This window comes from Hyaena hyaena, unplaced genomic scaffold (assembly GCF_003009895.1).
Source record: "Hyaena hyaena isolate Hyena2069 unplaced genomic scaffold, ASM300989v1 scaffold_131, whole genome shotgun sequence".
Lineage (NCBI taxonomy): Eukaryota > Metazoa > Chordata > Mammalia > Carnivora > Hyaenidae > Hyaena > Hyaena hyaena.
The window spans coordinates 3,228,267-3,248,910 of record NW_024080761.1 but is presented as its reverse complement, the minus strand read 5'-3'; the positions used below and the strand labels follow the sequence as shown (position 1 = coordinate 3,248,910).

General features: G+C 49.8%; 1 long non-coding RNA gene across 1 annotated transcript in view; it reads left to right on the top strand.

Moving 5' to 3' along the window:
* Nucleotides 1–12,130: 12,130 nt before the first annotated feature.
* LOC120235472 overlaps nucleotides 12,131–20,644 on the top strand; it is a 32,668-nt gene continuing 24,154 nt past the window's right edge. Inside the window, exon 1 of the long non-coding RNA XR_005529422.1 lies at nucleotides 12,131–12,205. This is a non-coding gene — a long non-coding RNA (uncharacterized LOC120235472). The remainder of the gene's footprint in view (nucleotides 12,206–20,644) is intronic.

Genomic DNA, 20,644 nt, shown 5'->3' with positions numbered 1-20,644 from the left:
AAAAAAAAAAAATTAAAAAAAAAAAAAAACATTAAAAAAAAAAAACCTGCTGTCCGTTAACCTAGTCTTTGGCTACAGATTCTTCTTATTTTATATTTTATTTACTTCTGGAGCATAGTGTTTCTTAAGATGGCAGTGGTCAGGTTGAAAGAAGATCAACCAGAAATACCTGTATTCTTTCCCTGGAGGAAAAAGGACTGCCCTGGTTGGGGTGGGGGAAACATTCCCTGTTCAGTTCTAACACAGAATTAATGTTATTCTGGTGATTTTAAAAAAAAAAAACAAAAATGTGATGACAAGGAAAATCCCCAAACAGTTCAAGTGGTCAGCTGCTCTCCAGTGGGACCAGCTGCCTCACACGCGGGCATTGGCCGGGGTGTGGAAATAGCCTTTCCAAAAGGCAGGCAGCCCAACAACAGACACCTTCCTGAAGCATATTTGGTCTCATATTTTACATTTCACAAAGGTATTTCAGATTTTCTGTGAAAAGCATCACAGATAATACCTGATGGATGATACCCTGTATTTGGGCAGCAATATAGTTTTGTCTTGTTTTGTTTTTATTTATTTATTTTTTTAAATTTTTTAATGTTTTTTATTTATTTCTAGGAGAGAGAGAGAGAGACAGCGTGAGCAGGGCAGGGTCAGAGAGAGAGGGAGTCACAGACTCTGAAACAGGCTCCAGGCTCTGAGCTGGCAGTCAGCACAGAGCCCGACGCAGGGCTCGAACCCACGAACTGCGAGATCATGACCTAAGCGAAAGTCGGACGCTTAACCGACTAAGCCACCCAGGTGCCCCGTTTTTATTTACTTTTTATTTTTGGAGGGGAATCTGATTTGTTAAGGCATAGCTTAACGTGCAGTAAAATTCACTTCTTTTTAAGTATATAGCTCAATGAATTTTTTTAAATGTTTTTTAAATTTATTTTTGAGAGAGAGAGCCACAGGCAAGGGAGGGGCAGAGAGAGAGGGGGACAGAGGATTTGAAGCAGGCTCTACCCTAACAGCAGAGAGCCCGACGCAGGGCTTGAAGTCACAAGCCATGAGATCACGACCTGCGCTGAAGTAGGACGCTCAACTTATTGAGCCACCAAGTCGCCCCCAGCTGAATGAGTTTTGATAAATGTATATAGTCATGTAACCATTACCACAATCAAGATATAGAATATTTCCATCACCCCAAAAAGTTCCCTCCTGTTCTTTATAAGCAGTCCCTCCCCAGACCCCTAGTTCTGGCAGCCACTGACCTGATTGCTGTCCCTAGTTTGTTTCACCTTTTCCAGAATGTAACTGGGATTGTTCTGTATGTACCCTTTTGTGCCCGCTTCCCTCACGTGGCATGTTTTTCAGATCCTTCTGTGTTACTGACATATTAGTAGTTTATTCCTTTTTATGCCTGGCTTGCGTTCCATAGTATGGATATACCTCAGGTGCTTCATTTGATTTTTATCTATTTACTGTGAACCAGTGGAATGGGTTGTTTCCTGTGCTGGTGATTATGAATAAGGACCTGTAGTATAGTTTTCAGCGTGCATTCCTTCACATCCATCATCTCATCTGAAGCTCAGGACAGCCTTAGAGTTGGGAGTTGTTACGCCAGGTCTGAGAAAAAGGACACACCAAGGGTTATGCTTGCATTGGGTCACGGGGCAATATCTGGAGCTCTGGTCAACTAACTCCCAAATGGAAAGGCTTTTTGTTTGTTTATTTTTTTATTGAGAGATAATCTGCATTCCATAAAATTCTGTAAAATTGGAAAGGCTTTAACAGAATTACATAAACTAGGAAGTATTATACAATCTAATCCCCACTGAAACATCTCCAAGAATATTTTATTTCTTATTCTGTGCTAAGGCAGCAAAAATCTTTAAACATCATTTTTTTTTTAGATTTTCAAGAGTGAGAGAGAGGACAAGCAGGAGAGAGGGGCAGAGGGAGAGAGAGTGAGAGAGAGAGAGAGAGAAAGACAGAATCTCAAGCAAACGCCACACTCTTGATCCCAAGTCCCTGAGATCATGACCCGAGCCTAAATCAATAGTTGGACATTCAACTGATTGAGCTACCCAGGCACCCCAAAACATTTTTTGGTCCAGATTGGGCTCTTTTTGAGCCATGGGTGATCCTATGATGTTTAAAAGGTAATAGTCTAAAAATAAACTAGTTTGTAATAGCAACCAATTGAGAGCAGTCTAGTATCCAGTAATAGGGGATTAGGTATGTACATCACAGCATAGGTGTAGAGTGGGATTGTGTGCAGCCACGGAAGTGGATTTTGGGGAAGACGGTATTGTGAAAGGGATCATGGTCATGATGTATAGGCAGAATAAATCAGGTTATCGAAATAGATCAACGTGAACCCACTTTGGTGGTGGGTAACTGCACCTATCCCCTAAAATATTCACCCCAGGACTGAAGGAATGGCCAGACCTGTGGTTCTCAAAGTGTGGTCCCTAGACCAATAGCATCAGCATTCCCTGGGAACTTGCTAGAAATAAAAACTCTTGGGCCCCCGCTTTAGACCTACTGAGTCGGGAACTGTGGGGTGGGAACCAGTGATCTGTGCTTTAACCAGCCCTCTGAGGGGGACTGTGGTGTATGCTCCACCCTAAGAGCCCCTGGGTGACCTACACCATCTCCTGCCTTTGAGAGACCCCTGAACACGTCTGTAATAAACACAGAATGTGACCAGCCCAAGGGGGACCCTGCTAAGATTCTACCTCTGACAGAGATGCCTCTGAAGCATGGGTTGAGGAGCCTTGAAATTTAGAGTGTCCCTTAAAACACCTTGGCTTCCCCCAGGAGCACCTTTTGATTCACTCACCCTTGAATTTAGTCAAGAGTTTCATCTAGTGGATTAGGCCGTTCTTCAGTTTTTTTCATCTGCCGTATGAAGTGGCAGGTTTGAGGTTTGCGGAGGGCTTTGTCTGGATGTCAGAGAGAAGGGGAGACAGGTTCTTCCCATTATACTCTTTTTTGTAAAAAAAAAAAAAAAAAGTTTATTTATTTTGGAGAGAGAGAGAGCGAGAGAGCTCACACACAGTAGACGGGCAGGGAGAGAAAGGGAGACAGAATCCAAAGCAGGCTCCGTAAGTACAGAGCCCAATGTGGGGCCTGAACCCACGAACCATGAGATCATGAACTGAGCCAAAATCAGATGCTTAATCGGCTGAGCCCCTCCCCCCATTATACTCATATGTTCACTTCAATCAATGGTTTTTGAACTGTTTGCTGTGTATATGGCAGCCCCAGTTTCAAAATTCTGCCCCTTTGTCCCTTTGGGAACCCTTAAGCTTGTGAGACATTTTCCATAGGTTTTGGTTTGGAAGTAATAGTCCCTGTAAGCGTGTACACGGCATGGTGCTGGCGGGGCAGCGCACAGAGTGAATTAGGAGATCTAGCCTCTCACTTCAAGGAACTTGAAATCAAGTTTAAGAAAGTCAGGCAACACACTGGACATGGTAAATCTGTGTGGACAGGCTGTGCACCAGCCGGAGAGGAGAGGGGTGAGTGGCCCCGGAGGCCTCACTGCGGGCTGGGCCAGAGTCAGGAGCTGTCGCTTTGCCCTGACAGGCCGAAAGAGGGGGAGTGCCAGGGCCACACTTTCCCTTCTCCTGGCCCAGTGTGTTGAGGGAGATCAAGAGGCTGCCTCTGGCCTCTTCGGAGAGACCATTTACCTACTGTTGACTAAATAAAGGCTTACAGAGGCTTATAGAATAAGGCGGCTTTCACATCAAAGGGCTCTTACAAAACAGCTTGGTGATGAGTTAAGTACAAATGAATCAGAAACAGATGGACTCAATTTCCTAGAAAATACCCCTGGGCTTCAACAAGAAGAGGAAAAGTGCTCAGCCAAAGGCATTGTGGGTTTTTGCTGATCCTAAAATATGCTGAACGATTTTGCCGGAAACAGAGCCAAGATGTTGGGACTCTCTGTCGGGCTCCAAGTCACTGGAAACTCCAGGCTGGGACCCTGCCAGCACATCAGCTGATTCCCAGCAGCCCCTCACAAGCTCTCCCCAGTGGGCTGGAAGGGGACCCTGCCGACGGGACTCCTGAGGGCTGGACAGAGCGCCTGTGACAGCTTCCTCTTTCCCGTCTCAATTCCAGCTATAAAATGTGGGAGTTAATTTAGATTATCTCTAAAGGCCTTTTCAGCATGAGTGTTCCATGAGCAATAATAACAATAATAATTGCCAACATTTACTGAGTGATTCTTTATGCCAGGCATTGCCTTAAGTGCTTTATATACATCGGCTCATTCCCCTGTTTTTAAGTAACCCTGACTTAGAACTATAATGATCTCTACTGTACAGATGAGGAAACGGAGGTTCAGAGTGATTAAATAGCTTGCCCAAAGGCCCACAGCTGGGAGACAGTAGAGCCTGAAGTTTAACCAAGTGATAAAGTAATCAGTCATTCCTAGCCTGTCAGTTTATGGGTTTCCATTCTTGTGGCAACCTTCTAGTCCTTGAGTTGGTATAGAATAGTCTCCTCTCTGAGTGCCCTGCCCTGCCTGAGGCTCTGTGTCCTCTAGGAAGTCTTCTGAACCTGGCCGCCTGAAACCACATCTTGTCCCTGCTTGTCCTCTGCTCCCCCAGACCACTACGTGCCTGGATTGGATGCTTGGAATGCCCTGCTTTGTTCTTAGGGACAGTGACTCCAGGGCAGTGTCACAGGTGCCCACTGGCATCCAGGAGCCCCAGAGGGGCACGTCTGACTCAGACTGGGGAGAGGCACCAGCGGGATCTGGGCAAGCAGGCAAGGTAGGGCTGAGAGCACTGCTGAGGGAACCAGTGCTGCCTTTGCAGGGACGTGGGAAGGGGCCTGGCACTTGCGCAGAACTAGACACGGTGTAAGATGACAGAGACCCAGGGTTAACATTGGGCCAGGAAGATAGTAAGGGGTCAGATCCTAGCAGGCCAGCCTTACAACTTGTTCCTAAAGGGAGTCACAGCCAGGTGTTACTCAAAAGAGTGACAGGCGCATCGTGTCCTGCCTTCTGGTCTGGCCGTCCTCCTAGCTGTCTCCCAGCCCGAGTAGGAGTGAAGGCCTCAAGGGCAGGGGACGCGTCCAGCACAGCCCATAGTAAGTGGTCAGTGTCAGCAAGAGTGCTGGTGACAGCAGTTGGGTGGCCTTGACCCTAAACATCCACTTCCCACAAGATGACCCAGGTCCTCTGACTTGGGTCAGCTGGAATAATCTAGAAAACAAACATCGAGGCAGTGGTTCTTAACTCTGGCCGCACCACAGAATCACCCGAGGAATGTTTGGAGACACCAGTGTCAGGTCCCCGGGCCTCGAATCAGGATCTCTGGCGGCAGAGGGGCTTGGCATCGGTGTTTTCAGAAGCTCCTCGGGTCCCTCCGTGTGCATCGGAATCCCCAGGGCCTTTTCTTTGCCCCAGTGCAGACTTGTGAAATGAGCATGGGGTGGGGGCGCGGCTGGGGCATCTGCATCTTTAACAGGCTCCCTGGGTGATTCTCATGTATGTACAATGTTCAGAACCCTTGATGCTATCATTTGGATGTACAGTAAAACCTTGGTTTGTGGACGTAATTCGTTCTGGAAACATGCTTCTAATCCGAAACACTTGTACACCAAAGTGAATTTCCCCATAAGAAATAAGGGAAACTCAGATGATTCGTTCCACAGCCCAAAAATATTCATATAAAAATGATTATAATAATGTAATATAACAAAGAAAATATAAAGAAAAGTAAATTAACTTGCACTTACCTTTGAAAACCTTTGTGGCTGGTGTGAGGGAGACAAGAGAGAAGAGGGTTATTGAGTAGGACGACTTTCACTATCACTAACGGATGGTGACTGCAGTACAGTGTTAATAAACTGTCATATACTGTATGTAACATAACTGGCAATAAGACAGCAGAGGAAAGGGTCTCTATCTGCAGGCGGCCTGACGTAGAATGAAGCAAACATTCTGAAGCTTACTCTTGTGTGGAAAAGCAAAGGACTGTCCACAGGTGCTTCGAAGTGACAAAAAACACTCTAGTGCCAGTTGTGGGCACCTTCTAATGTTTTGAAAAATCCCTGATTTCTGCCAAACACCATGGCCTGAGACGGAGCGTCTGAGCATAGGAGACCATCACCTACAATCCAAGCAGAGGAGCATTACCCACAAACCTGCAGAGAGAGAGCCAGCCATTGGCTCAGTTGTGACCATGTGACATTCAGTGTGTTGGGTGTCATGAACTCCTCGTGTTGCAAGACATGGCTCGTCTATCAGGTTAAAATGTATCAGAAACATTGGCTTGTCGGGGCGCCTGGGTGGCTTAGTCGGTTAAGCGTCCGACTTTCGCTCAGGTCATGATCTCGCGGTTCGTGGGTTCGAGTCCCGCGTCGGGCTCTGTGCTGACTGCCAGCTCAGAGCCTGGAGCCTGTTTCAGTCTGTGACTCCCTCTCTCTTTGACCCTCCCCTGCTCACGCTGTCTCTCTCTCTCTCTCCTAGAAATAAATAAAAATAAAAATAAAAAATAAAAAAAATAAAAAAAAAAAAGAAACATTGGCTTGTCTTGTGGAACACTCGCAGAACAAGTTACTCACGATCCAAGGTTTTTACTGTATTTGCTTTGGCTTCTAATTAGGTCTGGGTCCTAGTGGGTGCTCATAAATGCTGATTAGAGATTGCTCAGAGGGGGGATCCAGACAAGCTCGAAACACTTCTCGTTAGGCGGTGGATGTCTGATGACTCTGCCGTTCTTGGGGCCGCAGAGAATAGGATAGCGGCAGTTTGCGGAGTTCTAACAGAATGTTCTGTCACATCATCATCCGCAGGTGCGCACCTGAGTGGGTGGGGCACAGTAGCCCTGTACCTGGGCTCCAAACTCCTGGCTCCACCCCCACCCTCCAGTGTCCTTCAGACCCCTCTCTCATGAGTGTCAGATAAGAACAATGAGGGGCACCTGGCTGGCCAGTTGGAAGAGCATGGTCTCTTGGGGTTGTGGGTTCGAGCTCCATGTTGGGTATAGAGATGACTTAAATAAACTTAAAAAACATCAAGGTAAAAAAAACAAGAACAGTAGGAGGAATGGATATGTTCTGATCATTTGACTGGTCGACTCGGTGACCTGGTCAGAGGATAGAGGGGCTTGAGTGCTAACCCGAGGGGTTCCCATCACATACAATGAGTCCTTCAGTTACTTATATAACAAATATTTGCCAAAGGTCTGCTTTGCATCAGGCATGGGGACACCACTGTGAGCAAAACCAACTTTACAGGCTTACTCTACATGTAGGGGCAGATAGTAGATAGGTAAAGAAGTACATAATTATACTATGGGTTAGGAACTATTTTCATGTGAGGATAGGAATGATGTGTGATGGGGGGAGGCTTCTTGTGGTGGTCAGGGAAGGTCTCTCTGAAGAGGTGACAAGAAACCTAGTCCTGGAGGATGATAAGGAGCCTGGCAACTTATGTATGGTAGACAGAAGGGGTGGTTGTGCAAAGGCCCTGCGGCATGCTTGGTGTGTTTGAGAAACAGGAGGCCATGGTGGCTGGAGAAGGACAGCAAGAGCGTAATGAGGCCAGAGGTTAGCAGGGCCCAGGCACCCAGGGCTGTGTGGTAAGGAACCCAGTTCTTCAGGAGCGTAACCTGCATTTTATCCCCCAGATAGGAGGACATCGGGATTTGAATAATGGGAAGTAAGAAAGACAACTTACAACGTCTCCATTTGAGGGGACATAGGCTTCAAGTCTGAGGATGTGTGTGACCTGGGGCGAGTCACATTCCCCCTGTGGACCTCAGTTTCCCTTTGTGGGAGGACTGGCCCAGTGATCTATGTCTATTGAGGTGTCCTGGGAGCCTCTAGCTACCCATCATACACTGAAGCTAAAGAAGTGGCCCCCACTGGCATGGCCGTGGCAGTGAACACCTTCTGGAAGCCATGTCGCTGCTCCTCTTGACCCTGCTCTTATCCCCAGGGCAGACAGCTAGTAACTACTACTCTCCAAGGCTGAGCTGGCCTCATTTCACACTGGTCTTTACCCCAGGAGGAGAGTGTAAAGTGGGTGGGGGAGAGGCGGGAGGGCGGGGGCCGGAGCTAGTGTCCTTGTGCTGCTGTGTAGCCGCCTGGACTGTTGTGGGGGTGAGGCCAGGAGCCGGGCGGGTGTCATTCTTTATGAATGATTTCCTGACAGGTAGAGAGGCTGACTCAGCTGGCGGCCTCCCGCAGGCTGGCGTGTGGGGCCTGCTTTTCCGGAGCGCGGACTAATCTGCCTGGGGCAGCTGGCCCTGGGGAAGGAAGGGCCCACCCCGCTCGGTGGGGAGGGCCACTGTGCATCTTTGGCGGTTTTTCTAGCCCAGAGCTTTTCTTAGCTTGTCCAGGGCGGGCCGTGGGGGAGGCAGCAGGGCCCACCAGGCCTCTCTCCTCCTCCTTTCTTTTCCTTCCCCCTCTCCTCCCCGCCGCTCTCCTCCCCACTCCTCCCCACTGTGCTCCTCCTCGGAGGCCTGCCGTCAGCAGCTTTCAGCTCCAGTGCCCGCCTCACTCCCTGCAGCTCTCAGCAGTCTTGTGTCTGTGGGCGGTGGGGGGTGGAGAGTAAGGCTGCCCCCCAAGAGCCCCTCTGCCCAGCAGGCCTCCACAGCCAGCGGGTGCTGGGCGGGACTGGAGAGAGGGGGCTGAGCTCTCGGGAGCCCAGGGGGAAGGTGTGAGGAGGCATTCTGCCTTCTCCATCCACATACCAGCCCTTGGAAGCTGTCTCCCCAGAGAATTCCCTGATTGGCTCTGTCAGCCCCCCAGGGTCAGAGAGACCATTCCAGAAGGAAGCCCTGTGCTTGTGGCCAGCGTGGGAGGACATTCAAGCCTGTCTGAGAGGCTGGGCGCAAGACGTGTGTCTCTGAGCCCTGGAAAGTGAGGGAGAGGGGAAGGGAATCTGTGGAATGTCTGACCACCTACCGGGCCCCAGGAAGGACTGCCAGGGGCCCAGGTAGAACACTCCATCTCGTGGACACCTTATTTCACTAACTTCTTACTACAACATGAAGAAGCAATTATTATTTCCCCCATTTTAAAGATGAGGAAACAAGCTCAGAGAGGGGAATCCAGTTGCCCAAAGACACAGAGCAATTAAATGAGGGGAGTGAGGCCTCTAACCAGTCTGCCTAGCCCCAAAGCCATTCCTCACACTTCATCCCCTTCCTGTGGGAGGGAAAGCCTGTGAAGAAGGTGAATCTGGAGGGAGAGCCCCTCTTACTGGGTGCCAGAGAGAAGGATGAGGCGGGGTGATCAGGGATTAGAATCAAACTTGCTGTGTGCTCTCGGGCAAACCACGGCCTCTTTCTGCTCCTCCATTACCCCATCTGTACCAGAAAAGGTTTTTTTTTTTTAATGTTTTATTTATTTCTAGGAGAGAGAGAGAGAGAGACCGCATGAGCAGGGGAGGGTCAGAGAGAGAGGGAGTCACAGACTCTGAAACAGGCTCCAGGCTCCGAGCTGGCAGTCAGCACAGAGCCCGACGCGGGGCTCGAACCCACGAACCGCGAGATCACGACCCAAGCGAAAGTCGGACGCTTAACCGAATAAGCCACCCAGGCGCCCCTGTACCAGAAAGGGTTTAAACGAGGTGCAACTGAGAGCCCTGCCAGTGCCAAGGTTTCCCTTTTGAAATCACCCGTCAAGGCCCAGAGCTTTGCAGGGGGCTGGACACTGGCTTGGCCGAGGGGCCTGACTGGCTGTGGCTACCGGTGCCCCTTCCTGCGGGTCTTCGCTCTTCCTCCAAAGCCTCTTCAGCTCAGGAGAGGAAAGTGGAAGCTGAGCTCTGACTCCTCTTTGCCTGAAAGGTCTGTGTGACCTTGGGCAAGTCACTGAGCCCAGGCCTCAGAGAACGGGGTCCATGACCCACATCCTGCCTCCGTACTAGAGGCTCAAGGGAGATAAGGATGCCATGTGCCCTGGGACGCTCTGGAAGGAGGAGCCCCCGCTCCTTCCTCTCAGGTGTAGATGAGATTGGGCCTGCTGTAATTATCAACATTTGGAAGCAATTTGCAGCCGGCTGCAGGCGGTGGGGGTGGTGGGGAGGGGGCAGCCTCTGGAGGGCCTGGAAAATCTAGTTGCCAAGGAGCATCTGGGTCAAGGTCTTCTCCTCCCAGGCTTATCTGCAGGCTGAGTCCAGCCTGCCCCCTCATCCTGGTCTTTGTGGCACACCCCCGGAAAGAGGCCCCACCCCTGCGAGCTGAGAGGGGCTGGACGTAGCAAGGGTGGTTAGTGATGGTGGAAACAAGATGGAACAAGATGGCAAGTTTCAACATGTCAGGTTCCTGGAAGCCCCTGTCAGTGCCACCTCGGGGGAACGTCTCTGGAGCTAGCACACCAGCTTCCTCCTTCCACACCCACCCTTACTGCCCGGGGGCCCATGGGCAAGTTGCCCCCCTCGGAGTGCCTCAATTTTGCCATCTCTGAAATGGGAGCAATTCCTGTGCACCTAGCTGGCTCAGTCAGTAGAGCATGAGCCTTTTTTTTTTTTAACTTTATTTATTTTGAGACAGAAAGAGAGAGTACGGGGTAGAGAGAGAGGGAGGGAGACAGAATCCCAAGCGGGCTCCACACTGCCAGCGCAGAGCCCCATGTGGGGCTCGATCTCACAGACTGTGAGATCATGACCTGAGTGGAGATCAAGAATCGGATGCTTAGCCGACTCGGCCACCCAGACGCCCTCCCATGACACCCTTGATCTCAGGGTCTGAGTTTGAGCCCCACACTGGGCGAAGAGCTTACTTTAAAAACATACATACATACATACATACATACACGGAAGCAATTCCTACTCTGGGGCTGTTGGAGGAGCACATGAAACCAAGTGTGTGTTCTTGGCATCCACAGCGAGTCGGTCGGTGACAGCCATTGCTGCTGAGGGTGGCTGTTACTGTTGGCATAACACCTCACATGGCCCACCCCTAGCATTAAGCTGGACACTGTCCCCGGCTGGAGGCAGCTGTGTCCTTTGCCCCCTGATAGCACTGCGATGGGACTTCCATCCAAGCACCTGCACTGCACATGCTTCTTTACCCATCTGTCTCCCAACCAGACGGTGAGCTCCCGTAATCCTAGGGCTGTGCATCCCACCGCCGACCCCCATCATTGCTGGATGGGTGCTTTAACAGTCTTTGCAGGGAGAGGAGGGGAGGCGGGGCCCTTCCCCCTGCCTCTGGGCCTCAGGGTGCTACTGCGCGCTTCCCCCCCTTGATCTGCCGAGTCCCTCCCGGGAGCGTGGGGCTGACGTGTTCCCTGCAGAGCCTCCAGCCAGGCAGCACCGGGAGAAGCAGAGGATTGCCCAGACCGCCTTGGGAAGGGCACTTCCCTTCCATCCGCACTGCCACATCCTGAGCTGGTGGTTTCTGTCCCGCTGTGAGGGCTGATAAATGGGGCTGTGGGGGTGCCCGGACCCACTCCCCATCGCACCCACCCCCAGCATCCTAAAAGGCCCCAAATCTAGGAGGTGCTTGGTATGTGGTTGCTGGATACACATTTGTGGGTGGGGCTTTCTTACCTAGGGCGCCTACTGTCGAGGTAGGTGGGAGAGCAGATACGTAATGTCCCTGAACTTGCCAAAGACACCCCCATACCCAGCTCTGCAACTGCTACCACTGAGGTGCCTGCTCGTGCTGGACTGAGAGGGGTACCAACTGGAAGTGAAACCAATGTGAGGAGCTGGGTTCAGGCCCTCGGGGGCCACACGATGCTCTAGCACCACCGGGACCCCACATCTCTGTGCTGGCTCTGACTGGCAGGCGGCAGGGAGGCCAGGGCCTCGTGGGAAGGTCACGCAGCTGCCACCACCTCGTCTCTGCCTGTATAGTGGCACTCCGGGAACTGCCTGACTGAGGGGCTGAGGACAGGGCCGGCTCAGCCCATGAGCACCGTGGAGACACCAAGGGCCAATTCAACAAATTCTTTTTTTTTTTTAATTTTTTTTTAATGTTTTATTTATTTCTAGGAGAGAGAGAGAGAGAGAGACAGCGTGAGCAAGGGAGGGTCAGAGAGAGAGGGAGTCACAGACTCTGAAACAGGCTCCAGGCTCTGAGCTGGCAGTCAGCACAGAGCCCGACGTGGGGCCTGAACCCACGAACCACGAGATCATGACCTAAGTGAAAGTTGGACACTTAACCGACTAAGCCACCCAGGTGCCCCAATTCAACAAATTCTTATCGGGCACCTGGCCGCCGTGCAGCCTCTGCCCACATGATCCACGGTGAGTGATTCGGGACCGTTCGGACAATGGGGAGGGGCTGTCAGGGAGGGAGCACCTGTGAGGCCTTGCTCGCCACACCAAATACTGCTCCTGGACGGTGGAAAGACTGGAAGGATTTTTTTTTTTTTTGTCTTCCTGTCAAGGTCATGCCCCCATGAGGGATGAGGAGAGAGGGAGGCCAGAGACCAGGAGAGAGGCTGTCACCGTCTCTTTCCTCTCTCCTCCCTTCCAGCCTCACCCCTTCCAAAATGGAGTGTTTTCGGCTCTGAGCCCAGGTCCTCATGAACTGTCCTTATAAACAGCCTAGAGGCCAGGAACAAGAAAAATTCTTTGTTATCCTTTTTTCCTCCTTAAAAGACTAGCATACTGAAAAGCTGCTGTACGGGGGTAGGGAAGAGTCAGGCATGCCTGAGATAAGAAGGGCATGGGGTCCTCAAGACTGGGGGCCAGGGCCTGGAGAGAGGCTCGCTCAGAGCCCAAGTGTCCCAATGCCCCTCAGGGCGGTGCTTGATGCCCAGTGCGCCGAAATAGTGAACGTAGTGAATGTCCTCGCGTCTGGCCCAAATGTCCTCGCGTCTGGGAAGGTGCTACAGGGAGCAGTGGGAGAAAGGAGGGTGTGGGAGGAAAACCCAGGGTTACCTAGAAACTCAGAAGGAGTGTCTTGTGGGAGACTGGGTCCTGTGAGACAGTGTCCTTCCTAGCGCTGGTGAGGGTAGGACTGATTCCCAGGGCAAGCAGAGGGCCCCGCTGTCAGCTAGCTCTTCCCTGAGCCTGGGCACCCGGGGCTCTGCAGGTCTGGGAAGGAAGGAACCCGTTGGCTGATGATTTATCTCGGTGCTCCCGAGGGAGGTGAGGAATCCTTGCCTGGACTCCTTGGGGTAGAGACACAGTGATGTGTGCGGCTAGGGGCTGCTGATGGGAACCAGGAGGGCCCCACACCCAAGGTGGGCAGAAATGCAGACGCCCCTCCTTCCCCCCAGGAAGAAGGATAAAAAGCAGGTTGACCCAGGGCTGGAAGGAAAGATTGTGTTTACAGACATGGAAACAGGCGAGAGCGCAGGGGGCAGGGGACGCAGCAGGAGAGGATGCACCCGGAGTCTGAGATCAAGGCTTTGTTTAGGTTGCTGTGGGCCCCCGGGTTCTGTCTTCACCACGGTCTAGTCCACAAACTTGGCTGTGCAGGGTTTCCCCACCTGTTCATAGAAATCAGATTTATAGCGTCCATTTGTCACAAAACCCATGAAGGATGATCTTGTACAAGCGAAGTCCCAAATCCTTAAGAAGGAAAGGCTGACCGAGGAGTTTTTTGTTTTGTTTTAAGTAGGCTCCATGCCCTACATGGGGCTTGAACTCACGTCGCTAAGATCAAGAGTCGCATGCTCTACCAACTAAGCCAGCCAGGCGTCCCCTGACTGAGAAGTTTTGAGAGACAGAGAACTGGACAAAAATAATCCCAGCAGAACAATGTACGGGTAGAAGAGTTAGAATTGTTTTCTGAGTGTTTGTTTTTGGTTAAGGGGCATTGTTTGTGAGGAAGGACAGAGAGGAAGCCAAAGGTGTAGACTTTGTCAACAACTAAAGCTTCTTGGGTGAGATGAAGCAAGAAGACTGGCCTGTTTTTTAAGAAGGTCAGGTATTGTCATTTGTTGTTGCTTTTAAAGTGTTTTTTTTTTAATATTTTTATTTATTTCTAGGAGAGAGAGAGAGAGACAGCGTGAGCAGGGGAGAGTCAGAGAGAGAGGGAGTCACAGACTGAAACAAGCTCCAGGCTCTGAGCTGGCAGTCAGCACAGAGCCCGACGCGGGGCTCGAACCCACGAGCCGTGAGGTCATGACCTAAGCAAAAGTCGGACGCTTAACCGAATAAGCCACCCAGGCGCCCCATTTGTTGTTGCTTTTAAATAATAAATACATAAATACATAAATATTTATAATAAAATATTACTTTATTTATTTATTTATTTATTTATTTATTTATTTATTTTTGAGAGAGAGAGAAAGAGTGGGGGAAGTGCAGAGGTGGGGGTTAGGGGAACAGAGGATCTGAAGTGGGCTCCAGCAGAGAGCCTGACACGGGGCCCAAACTCACAAACCATGGGATCATAACCTGAGCAAAAGTCGTAATCTTAACCAACTGAGCCACCCAGGTGCCCCTTGTCGTTTGTTTTTGTCATTTAAATCCAGGTTCTGTGGGTTTACCAGAGGGAGCCCCTGACCCAAAGGTGCCTCCTGGTGGTTGGTTCTAAAAATACTGTTTTCTGGTTTGCTTTTTCTCTCTCATTAAAACAAGGCACTGTATGTACTTTTTTCCCCGAGTACCAAACAAATAAATCTAAATACAGCATATTCTCTACAGGATAAATTCCTGGAAGCCTAAGGGCAGAGTTGGTGGACATGAGCATTTTATGTTTTATTATTTATTTTACTTTATTTTTTAAAAGTTTTTTAATGTTTATCTATTTTTGAGAGAAAGAGAGAGAAAAAGAGAGAGAGCAAGCGGGGTAAGGACAGAGGGAGGGAGACACAGAATCCGAAGCAGGCTCTGGGCTCTGAGTTGTCAGCACAGATCCTGACACGGGGCTTGAACCCACGGACCAAAAGATCATGACCCAAACCGAAGTCGGATGCTCAACCGACTGAGCCACCCAGGCCCCTCAATTATTATTATTTTTTTAAGTTTACTTATTTATTTTTGAGAGACAGAGAGAGAGAGAGAGAGAGAACCAGCACGGTGGGGACAGAGAGAGACAGAAGATCTGAAACAGGCTCTGTGCTGAGGACAGAGAGCCCAAAACGGGGCTCAAACTCACAAACCACAAGATCATGACCTGAGTTGAAGTCAGATGCTCAACTGACTGAGCCACCCAGGCGCCCCACTTTTTTTGGTTCATTTAGACATAAATAAGATGAGACCAGGTAGATCACTTCCCCGAAGTGTCCTGTCCATAAAATGATGGGTTTAGACTAAAATAAAAAAAAACAAACAAAAAACAAAAAACAAAACGTAAAGGAGCCAGTCTGTTTTGGGCAGCCTGGCTCTGGCCCTGCCCTGGAGAGGAGGGTGTGTTAGACCCGGGCACAGCTACCAGGCAAAGGCTGAGAGAACAGCTGCTGGCCAAGGCTTGTGGGACAGTGACTGGCCCAAGGTCACACAGCTAGTGGGTCTCAGCTGGCTTTGCCTCTCAAACCTGTCTGATCTACAAATCCTTTGCTGTGCCTGCTTCCCCCTCCAACGTCTTCATCCATTCTACCAACAAACAGCTCTCAGAGTCCAAGGTGACCAAGCTCCCTGCTTCCTGTTAGGGACGCCACCGCGAGCAGAAGCAGATGCATCCTTGCGAACTTGAAGAATCTCACCCAGAAACATATAATTGCAAACGGAGCCAAATGGCCTGGGCAAGAGGCCGAGAGGAGCACAGGGTGAGGAGGGGACCCTGCAGCCGGCCCCCTGCTCAGCCTCTGTCTTTATCTTAAAATCACAAGGTGACCCTGAAGGGTTTGAAGTCAGGGTGGGTGCCGGAGGGAAAGAGTGAGCAGAAAGATATCTGTGTGCTTTTGAAGTTGCTCTCTTCATCTCCCTGGCCCTCACGTGTCCCCTGGAGCCCCACCTGGGTCCTCAGGCCCAGGGGACCTGTTGTGGCCGGGGCTCCCCCGCGGTGGGGGCATGTGGCCGTTGAGCCCATCTCCGGCAGCGGGGCCTGAAGTCCTGGCCACTTCCGCCCTTTGCTCTCTCTGTGGTTGGCTGGTGGGGCTGAGACATCTCCAGCCAGCGCTGAAGGGAGCAGGAGGGGCAGCCCGATTGTCCCACGAAGGGCTGAGGGCCTCCCACCTCCCAGTTTGTCTGTGGTTCTAGGGCCAGCTTCAACCTCTTCCTGCCATGGGTCTAGTCAGGAAGGCATTCTCCAGGCCTTCTCCCCACCCCCTTCCCATTTCCCTTCCCCACCTTCCCCCCAGGCAAGGAGGGGAGGCATCCTGGGGCTTCTACCCACACTCCCCATCAGCTCCCTTGTCGCTTCTGGTTTCCACTCTTCCCTTCCTCAGCTCCTTCATGGTCCCCAGGCCCAACTACCCAACATGGGGCTTTAACTCACAACCCCGAGATCAAGAGTCACATGCTTTTCTGACCGAGCCAGCCAGGTGCCCCAAAAGCCATTTAATTTGAAGAACTATTCTGTACTCTGAGATGATGATCTTCCTGTTCTTTTGTGTTTTAGTGTCCTGTCTAGGAGGGACTTTGTTGTTTATTTGCTTTTTTTTTTTGTTTTTTTTGCTCTGAATTTTGTTTTTTTTAAAGTGAGCGCCATGCCCAGTATGGGGCTTGAACTCATGACTGACCCTGAGATCAAGAGTCAGACGCTCCATAAACTGAGCCAGCCTGGTGCCCCCTATTTGTTTTTCTATTGTGGTAAAAAGCATACAACATGAGACCTGCCCCTCTTGACAAATTTGTTTTTAATTTTTTAAAATAATTATTTATTATTTGAGAGAGAGAGAGAGAGAGAGTGAGAGAGCATGAACAGGGGAGGGGCAGAGAGAAAGTGAGACACAGAATCTGAAGCAGGCTCCAGGCTCTGAGCTGTCAGCCCAGAGCCCACCATGGGGCTTGAACCCACGAACCATGAGATTAACCTGGGCCGAAACCAAGAGTTGGATGCCTGACTGACTAAGCCACCCAGGCACCACTCTCTTAACCAGTTTTTAAGTGTGTAGTACAGTATTGCTAACTAAATGCACGATGTTGGATAGCAGATCCCTAGTACGTATTCATCTCATGTGACTGAAACTCTGTACCCGTTGGCCAGCAGCCCCCGTTTCTCCTCTCCCCCGTCCCTGGGAACCACACTCCACTTTCTGTTTCTGTGAGTTTGAGTTTGACCACGTCAGATCCCTCCTACATGTGTGATCATGCAGGATTTGTCCTTCTGTGACTGGCTTATTTCATTTAGCATAATGTCCTCAAGATGCATCCACGTTGTAGCACGTGACAGAATTTCCTTCCTTTTTATGGCTGAATTATATTCCACTGTACAGACAGACCACATTTTCATTACCTGTTCATCCATCGGGGGACATGCACGTTGTTTCTACCTCTTGGCTGTTGAGAATAATGCTGCAGCGCCCGTGGGAGGGGAGATAACGTTTTTTGAGATCCTGATTACAGTTCTTTTGGATAAATACCAAAGGTGGGACTGCTGGCTCATATAGTAGTTCTATTTTTAATTTTGTCGGAACCCCCACACAGTTTTTCCTAGCAGCTGCACCATTTTACATTCCTACCAACAGTGCACATGGGTTCTCTTTCCTCCACAGCCTCCAACGTTTGTCTGTTGTCTTTTTGATAACGGCCATTGAACATACGTGGGGTGATATCTCATTGTGGTTTGATTTCCATTTTCCTAATGATTAGAGATGTACCATTTGTATGTCTTCTTTGGAGAAATGTCCATTCAGGTTCTTTGCCCATTTTTAAATCAGGTTTTTAGTTTGTTTGCCATTGAGTTGTTAGGAGATCCTTGTATATTTCGGATAATAACCCTTACCAGATACACGGTTTGCAAATACTTTCTCCCATTCTGTAGATTGTCTTTTTTTTTTTTAAACATTTATTTATTTTTGAGAGACAGAGCGTGAGCAGGGGAGGGGTAGAGAGAGAAAGGGAGACACAGGATCTGAAGCAGGCTCCAGGCTCTGAGCTGTCAGCCCAGAGCCCGATGCAGGGCTCAAACCCACGAACCGGGAGATCATGACCTGAGCCGAAGTCGGATGCTTAACCAACTGAGCCACCCAGGCGCCCCTAGATTGTCTTTTTGTTTTGCTAATTGTTTCTTTTTAAAAAATTATTTTTCTGTTTATTTTATTTTATTTTATTTTGTTTTATTTGGAGAGACAGAGCATGTGCATGTGTGCGCAAGCATTGGAGGGGAAGAGAAAGAGGGAGAGAGAAAGTCCCAACCAGGCTCTGTGCTGTCAGCGCAGAGCCTGACACGGGGCTCAATCTCACAAACCATGAGACCATGACCTGAGCCGAGACCAAGAGTCTAACACTTAACTGACTAAACCACCCAGGCGCACCTTTTTTAAAAACTTTTTTTAAAGTAAGCTTTATGCCCTACATGGGTCTTGAACTCGGCACCAAGAGTCACATACTCTCTACCGACTGAGCCAGCCAGGTGCCCCCAGAAGCTTTTTAGTTTGATGGAGTCCCACTTGTCCAGTTTTGCCTTTGTTGTCTGTACTTTTGGCATCATATCCAAGAAATCACTGCCAACACCAATGTTATGGAGCTTTTCTCTTATGTGTTCTTCTAGGAGTTTTATAGTTTCAGGTGCCACATTTAAGTCTTCAATCCATGTTGAGGTGATCTTTGTGTGTGGTAACATAAAGGCCCAGTTTTGCTCTTTTGCGTGGGTATCTGGTTTTCCCCACACCATTTGTTATTTGGTTTTAAGGCCCTTCCTTGGCAGAATAACAAATGTTCAGTCCTTTGCAGGTTCCCCAATGTTTCTTTAGAAATGTTATTGGTCTGTGAAATCTTGGGAACCAGACTCTCATAATTTTGTTATAGCGTCCAGTTATATTTTAAAAGTTTGGATGTGTGGTCCAGTGTGCACATACCTCTTATGAGATGAATGGGTCAGTCAAGAATGTTCCGGAAAAAATCTGGGCTGTAGGAACTATGTACATGGAGGCCACATCTCCATCTGACTGGCAATTAGTTCCTTTTCTCCAGAATGTGAGCAGTTTGGAGTTGTGACTTCACAGAGTAGGGGCTCAGTTAACATTGTTCACATCCATTCAACCAGGGGTGCTGAGATCAGAGAGGTGAAGCCCTTTGCCCACGTCACAGAGCGGGTCAGGCAGAGGTGGCTCAGCCTGGGCTCTCCTAATTCTCAGGCCAGCACTGTTGACTGCGCTGGAATCGGCATATAGCTCTGTCCGCATTGAATAAGATTTTCTTCCCCTGTGGCCCAGGGTGGTTGAGAAAGAGGTTTTCTCTTCTCAGCGGGAAAGCCTTGATTTTGTAGACGTGAGGCTTGCACCATCTTAGTGTCCCCTCAAGCTGCCAGCATTGGTGTCTGGCACAAGGGGAGAACATGGTAAATGTCTGAATGAAGGCACAGCCAGCAGTTTCCATTGTGAGGCAGCCATAAGAGCCAGAAACTAGAAAATTTAGATTCTGCTTCCTGCTCCGCCTTAGGTTTGCTGTGTGACATTAAACAGGTCCCTTCCTGTCCCTGTACCTTAGTTGTCTGGTCTGTTAACAATAACAAGAATAGTAGCAGGATGATAACTGTAATGAGTGCCCCCTATGTGTCAGGCACTACCCTAAGCCCTTATATAGTATATAGGGTATAAACCCATTAACTTCTCCTCCTGGTCACCCCCAGAGATCGAGATCATTCACACATCCAGTATATGATGAGGAAACAGAAGCCCAGAGGGGTCAAGTATCTTTCTGGGGTCACACAGCTAATTAGAGGGCAGCGGGGATTCAAACCCATGCAGGTCAGCCCCAGAGACCAGTTGATTATTATATGATACGAGCATCTAGAAGATGTATCTTTTCTTGGGTGATTCTATGGGATACAGAAAGTGGCAGCTGTTTCAATTCTGGGCCCTTGGCAACATGTTTCTGGTTGAGTTCCTTTAGGCTTTATTAAATAGCCACCATGCAGATCTCTTCCTGGAAGGGAGGCAACTGTTGAGACAGGGTTACTTGCGAAGAATTTTGGCAGAGAGGGAGGGAAAACGCAGATGGCAAGGCCTATCTCCCTGTCTCACTGCCTCTCCAGGGCCTCTCCTGTGTTCCCTGGACCTCACCGTGGCTGCCTTCACCAAGGCACAGGCCACCTTTGGCCCTGACCAGGGCCTCTCTCTGGGCAGCCAGTCTCATCTGCTCTGAAGCATTGCAAGTGGCCAGAGTCAGCCTCTGAAAGACAACAATGGATCACATCACACCCCTGCTTAAAGCCCTCCTGTGGCTTCTCAAAGCTCTTGGAATAAAACCCAGCATGACCCGCCTGCCTCTCTGACTTCACCTCACACCTCCCCTTTGCTCAGCTCCCTGCAGCCCTGCTGTGCTGTGCCAGCCAGTGGCCACTGGCCATATGGGGCTGCTAAGCACTTGCAATGTGGCCAGTCCGAGCTGAGATGTGCTTGTCCATATAGAATACACGCTGGCTCTCAAAGCTCTAGTCCAAAAGAGGGCATAAAATACCTCATTAATAATTTTATATTGACTATGTTTATTTTTTTAATTAAAAATTTTTTTAATTTATTTTTGAGAGATTGAAAGAGGGAGATGGAGAGTCCCAAGCAGGCCCCACGCTGTCAGTGCAGAGCGCGACACGGGGCTCAAACTCACGAATGAACTGTGAGACCATGACCTGAGCTGGAACCAAGAATCAGTCAGACTCTTAGCCAACTGAGTCCCCCAGGC